Source organism: Pseudochaenichthys georgianus, chromosome 8 (genome assembly GCF_902827115.2).
Source record: "Pseudochaenichthys georgianus chromosome 8, fPseGeo1.2, whole genome shotgun sequence".
In the NCBI taxonomy this organism is placed as follows: domain Eukaryota; kingdom Metazoa; phylum Chordata; class Actinopteri; order Perciformes; family Channichthyidae; genus Pseudochaenichthys; species Pseudochaenichthys georgianus.
The window spans coordinates 18,803,220-18,810,451 of record NC_047510.2 but is presented as its reverse complement, the minus strand read 5'-3'; positions in this window follow the sequence as shown (position 1 = coordinate 18,810,451).

Below are 7,232 nucleotides of genomic sequence, written 5' to 3'. Positions count from 1 at the left end.
CTGAAGTTAATGGCATGTCAAACTGAGTTTAAAGTGGTTTGCTCGGGTGATTAGCCCTTTGCATCGCCGTCCCTCACCCTTCATACCGAGGGGCAGGAGGCAGGGAGAAGAGCGCCTCTTCCTCTCAGCACTCATCAGGATGAAGGGTTTGTATTAGGCGTAATTCATGTGGACCTGCTGAGCCCTGAGCTGATGGAGCTTTCCCCTGATGGGCAGAAACACAGCTGCAGTACATTTCTCATAAGAGTCTGCCTTTTCTTGACCATTGGATATTGTCTTGGACATTTCTCAGCCAACAACTTTTTTTGGCTGTTGTGATGCCCAACAAATAACTATCATTATTATTTAAAGAAAAATGGAAAGGATAATGTATAGAAGACATGCTGGGTTGTTTTTGAGACCTGCTGGCACTATATTAATGGGGTTTTCCCTGTCATTGGGTATATTTCTGTAATATGTGTCTGTAATTCTTCAGGCACCCTTGAATTATGTTCTCATACCTGCAGCCAGTCTACCCAGAGTTCTCAGAGGGATTCACCGAGGCTCGGCGGACGCTGAGTCAGACACATTTAGATTTCTGCCTTTCATGATTTCCACCCACACAGTCACCCTGCACAGTTGCTGGTGAATGCTGCAGAAACATGCGATTTTCCCAAATACAGAGAGGGAGAGCTCTGACGGCAGATCACTGCAGCATCATTTATCACCCACCACACACAAATCAAGGGGAAGTTTTATTTCTGGAGCTTTCTGTGTGTGTTGAAAATGTAACTGACCTTACCTTTACTGCCATGTGTTTGAATGTAGATGGGAAAAAACAGATCCACTGTAAGCTACTTTTATAAAACTAAATTCACATCTGCAGTGATTTATTACTGCTTTATTCGATATACGAGCAACAAAGAGTAACCAAAAAGGGTATGTCACAAGTGCTGTTTATAGCAAGATTAGTCATAGAAAGCAGCCCACTCCCCCTGTGACAAACAGTCTATAAAACAGTGAAACATCTCCACAGCACAGGAGAGAGCTGTCTTTTGCTAAATTCAGGGGAGGGTGAAAGTCACTCAGTTTGAACGGTGCTCCTGCTTACAGCCAAACAAGATTATATTATAGTAGGGAATTAAATTCCAAGCCAGAACATGTACCCTTATCCCCCTGAAATAAGCTTGGCTATTGTTACACTCTTCATTTTCATCTCTTCCAGTCGATCCCCTGTGTAATAGTATCAGTGTATAATATAAGATAACCATGTGTGGGAAAACAAAAGCTATGTTTCCCAGCACAGAGTTCTAATGCTCTGAGAAAACAAACGTTATACATAGTCATTCTCATTTTCTGGATAGATATACTTACATTTAATTTTGATTATTTAATTTCCCTAGCATCAGACATAGACTGTAGCAGTGTGATGGACCTGGTTAAAGCATCAGGCTGAGAGTTTCATTCAAAGCGAAGCAGTAGCAAGGTACTGTAGAGCTTTTTCCACCACACCCAAGAACCTAATCTCATATCTTTGAGAATCTTCTCTCGTCCTCCTCTCCCCTGTTGAATCCTATCTCCTGTCCAGAATCAGATCCTTTATCCTGCGCACAGCTCTCATTCCTCTCTTATTTCCTTCCTGCCACTTGTCTCTTACATGATTACAATTGAATCAAACCATATTGTAAGAACACGTTGTCCGTGAACCCTGCATTTATTTTTCTCTGTGTTTTTTTATCTAATAATTAAATATAAGAAGGTTATTCATTGTGGAACTCCTTGTTTATTGCCTTAAGCACATATTATTTGAATGTAAAAAACAGAGTGCAACAACAACAAAATGTTATGCTTTCATTTTTATGTCTTTAAAGGCACAATATATAATCAAAATGTAAACTGAGACCTGCCATCACCCACACATTGACTGAAGGGTCTTTAATTATGATGACAGACACAACGATTAAATGAAAGTGCTGATGTTGTTTGACTGGCCAGTTGTTAAAGACAGATTATACTTTTCATATAACATTAAAATTCTTCGATTAGATTTTCAAACATGCATAATTAATGTGGTTGTAGTAATGCATGATGGGCACTTTAAGTCGTTTTTTTCCTGGTCTTCCACTTCCATTGTGCCCCCCTGTTTCACCAGTAACATATCACACACCAGGGCCCATTACAATGCATTGTGGGAGCTCAGCCTTGTGGTCTCTCTGACACTTGATTCTCATCTCCAGTTGCCCTTATAGCGCCGCAACATCATTAGTAGAAGTTTTAAGAAGCTTTCAAATCTAGTTATCAAATCATTTAAAGCCTCCCTGGTCCTCATCTTGTCCATAAAGTGAAACCTTGCCTCCCATGTTGCAACATTTCCGATCGAACTGCTCCTCGGCCTTCTACTCAAGACACATTTCAGAAAGATCTGATTGGTTTGGAAAAAGAAAACATTACTTAAGAGGAAATGAGGCGAAAAGTGGTGTCACGCTCGTGCTGCTTGAGAGCACACAGAATCACTTCTGAATTATTGTGTTGTTCAGTAGGATTTGTGTTAATGCACATGCACACAGTGTGGACAGGAGGACATTACGCCCACACCGCTGCACCTCCACAGGAAAAGAAAAAGACAATCTGAAGTTATTTTAGGAATCCTTTATCACACCTAATATAAATGACCCACTAGCTTGCTGAATCACTGTTACATATTACTGCAACCACGTCTAAGTATGCCTATACTTCCTCCTCTCTCACACATACCTACATTTAAGGACTTTCAATCTACTTTTCATTGTCCTACATGTGTGTTTACACGCATGGAGACACACATACAGAGTAGCTGCCAGACTATTGCACACAGTCAGGAAAGAGGTGTGAATTAATATTTCATGGCCCTCCACTGGCAGAAAGTGGATTTATTTCCCAGCATTCCCTAATGCCCGATGTGTAGACTCAGTGTGGGCCAGAGGCCAGACAGGCTGCTGATGGTCTTTCGGCTCGATATGCAAAATCTGCTGCCTTCTGTGGATATCTGTACGCTAGAGACATTATTTACATGTTCAGTTTAAGCTACATCTCCACCGTACACACTCACCAACATTAAAATAAAACGGCAATAATGCATTACACGCTGCACTTCACCATGGCCTGCATGACCCTCCTATCCACATGCACTGAGCTAGCAAGACTGCTTGGCATTTCAATTATTTTTCACAATTTGAATGTATAATGCAGAGATCTATTTGGCCAGGTTGATGGTAATAAATCAGATGCTCACTCAATGAAGTGTGAAGCTGACTCAAGCACGAGGAAAGATTGTTCCCCCATACCCCATCATACGTTCTTTATCTGGGGAATTATCATAAGAATACATTTATACATGATGAGTTGACATAAGGTCCATTGTCTATGTCATCAAAGAGTACTTTTACGACAGAGTACAACATTCTTGCACAAGGAGCTGGTTAGAAATGTTCCTACATTCCACAAAAACGTTACCCATGCCACATTCCGATCTGCATACTTGGTGGTCAAGATTTCGCGCATATGAGAGCCATGAGACCAACACTCTGGGTAATTAATAAAATACCTCACTGTGTTTGAGCATTTCTTTCCTACGTTTTTGGTCAAGGCTTTTGAGATGAAATGAACCCAAGTGAGTTCTCCTTGTTAGCATGCAGCAGTTACAGACTCCTGGATTCTTTGCTTGCTCATTCCCATTCTGATGAAGCATCTGAATCGTATTTTAAATGTTGGTTAAATCATTCTAATTGTCCTTCAGAGAGAAATTCCTTGCAGCACGATTCAATTCAATTGAAGTATCGTATTTCTTTTTAAAAGTGTTTCCCAGTGAGTGTAATCTGTGATTCTGATAAGCAGCTTGCAGTTGCTCATTTAGGATTTGTATGAACCATTTCTAGACCCAAAGCAGCCTTTAAATAAAACACTATAGTTGTATGGTCATCGGCTTTAAATAGGAAATTAAAGTTATTTCCACCTATTCTCTCTGCGTCCAGATACAGACAGCTTTTTCATTTTTCCCTTTTCATTTTCTAAGGACATGTACTGCACTTTAACATTGTCTCTCAAGGAGACAATATTGAATACTTTGGAACAGCTGCCCTGGGAGAAAATAATCATTTAAAGTTTAAATTAAATTGCAGATTTGTTCTGAATCATAGCGAGGAAGTAAAGTCCCCAGCGTCATTCAATGCTTCAAGGTAAATATATTCAAGATATATTCTTTTCATTCTAAATCACATATGACAGTTGTGTGAAATGTGAAAAGAAAGGGGTCTTTATGATTACATTGTACATGTTTCTTTTTGTTCTAAAGAAACGTGCAATGAAGGTTAAAGTTATGATCATATCAAACCGCAGATTTTAAGCATTGAGCCACTCACAAAAGTTTAAAACCTAACATTTTCGACTCGTCTTATTTTGATAAATGCGACAAGCAAACAAGCATGTTAAACTGTGCCTTTCCTTTCAATTTCAGCTGAGAACACACTTCTAACATTAGGCCTTGGCTTTTAAAGAAGCAGACAAAATGATGAATGCCTTCGTGTTGTGGCTGAACTACTGCAATGCTTCTGTACGTGCCTACTCCAACCTTCTGCAGCTCACCTCCAGTTAAAATGCTTCTGCTGTTGCTTTTCTCTGAAGGTTACCACAACTTTTCTAAAGTAGTTCAAATAGCTTTGAATTGTGGGAGTGCATTTCGTGATCCAGTAACACAGTGTATGTGTAAACTATTTTATGTCCATTATATCAAGAGCACGGATTGCGTTCATTCCGGATGACTAACTGCGTTTCAGTGCTTAATTTATCAAACAGTGTCAGCTCTGGAAAATCCACTTATGCTTAGTGTTTATAGGCTTCAAAAACAACATATTCACATGATTACCCCTACAGGCTATGTAAGCCTAAACCGACCACATTTAGGTAAAACACACAGAACATCTGTTGATGCTATACAGTATCACTTCCTCTGAAGCAGTTTTAAACTCAATACCTTCATACAATTGCAATTGTTTGTTAATTTATTGTACTACATAGTATGCATGTAGAATCATAGCTCAAAGCAATAATTCTTCTCATCAAACAGACTGTAAACACACTGGGTTTTTATTTCTGTCCAGCTTGCTCTGAAGGGCAGACAGCTGGAAATGAGCACGGAATAAACTAAAGATTGAATTTAGGGTGAGGCAGAAAAAAGCGTGTGGACAAAAGGGAAACCACTTTTTACAGCGCCAGTCTATGTGTGACAGAAGTACTTACAGTATAGATGGAAATTCGACTAGAAATCTGCACGCTCTCTGCTCTGTGAGGCTGTGAAGCTCACCAGAAAACAAAAGCTGTTGGTTTGGACCACTTGTTATGCATATTCTCCATGAAACCATAAGAACTGTGAGGGTTGGCATGAAGAACATGTTGATTTATTGTCAGAATACAGGAATATTTGGACATGTAGAAAATCTCTTGGTATTACTATGCCTTACATTTCTTTCTGGTCACGTTCTTGCCTTCTGTTTCAATCTTTCAGAGCCCAGGCACAAGGGAAATGAAGGAAAGCTTTCACAGGACCCCTGGGAAAAAGTGGACTTTCAGTTAATTGTAAGTGGCACCACTGCTTCCCTTGACACTGCTTTTGTCCTGCTGCACACACACTACACATGAAGGGCAGCGACGATTGTCTCCGGCGGCCCCCGGCTAATGAGCTCGACTCGCCTGAGGTGTGAGGCCTGAGGTCAGGTCTGCTGCGCTGTAGTTCAGCCAGCCAGCATCGGATGGAGCCAGTGAGCGGCGTTGTAGCAGATCTTCACCAAGACTCTCCACAACCACTCGCTATGGCTTTATCAAAGTAAATAACCATTTCCTTTTGGTTTATGACTATTTTAACCCAATGCCAATGGTTTGGCTTATTGAAAACTTATACTTAAAGGATCGGTTGCTGTTCTGAGTTTGTATCTTCATGGTTGATTGCACTTATTGTAAGTCACTTTGGATAAAGGCATCAGCTAAATGAAATCTAATTTAGCGTGTCTGTAAATAGTTTTTTTTTTTAGCATTTATGGCACCAAGATGTTCAATTCATCAGTTTACAGCTGTCAGTGCCACCATTGATGCTGTTCAGACATCACTCCTGGGAGCATTCAAACTGTGCTGGCAGGAAAAGAAAAGCAGCAGCATTGAGAAGTTGTTAGTCCATCCAAGCATCCGCCGTCTATTTTTTAGCTCCTTATCTGTGTCAGGGTCACCAGCGGCAGCAAGCATAGCTGTCCAGATGTCTCGTTTCCCAGTAGCCGAGTCCAGCTCCTCTCTGGAAATCTGAAGGCACTTCCAGGTCAGCTGAGGCTGTCATGAGTCCACTCATGCTGATTCCCGGTGGGCTGTTCACCAATTGGAAATGTGAGCTTATCTTCTCTAAGTGCTCAACAGCTGTCACTCAACATTGAGGGCCTCAAGAACGGTCTTACAGCCATGTTCTTCACAGCCAGTCTGATACGCTCCTTCTCATAACCACGGGTACATTATGTATGTGATGTACACACGTATAGTACACAGAAACCCAAACTCCATGGAGAAATATAGCATTCCATCTAAAAGTGGCAAATCAGGAATAAGATATGTTCCCAGATCTGGGCACGCTCGTATTCGTCACATGTCATAGTCAGCTACAAACTCCTTCAAAGCAATTTGGACAAAAGGTTGAAAATTCTGCAGACACTAAAGACTCACCTTAATGTCAGCTAAAGCCTGTCTGACTGCAGATGCAACTTGATTGAGTTTAACTCAGATGATCCACATCCATTATCAGAATCAACCTTATTGGCCAAGCAAGTGTGCAAATAAAAGGATTTTTTTATATTCTCAATGTTATTCTACAGAAATAGACATAACTGCTAAGAACAAGAACAATGAAGCTGAACGTGGTAAATGTAAACATTGACTATGACATATATAAATAAATTAAGTACTTCTGAGTTTGATTATTCAACGTAGGTTAAATACTCTCAATCACTAAAGAGAAACATTACCATCCACAAATAATAAAAGCATGTTCCTTCTAATCCTAGTTAACACAACTAGCACCTGATTTGGCAATACATTGAATTGCATGTACACATTGATCCCAGCCTGACAGAGGTCAGATCATTGTCACAAATGCCACTACAGTCAGATGCTTTCATCCAAAATGTTAGTGCCATTAGCTGCGGTGTCCCTGGTGGGAATAGGTCCTTTCATCTTACAGTCTG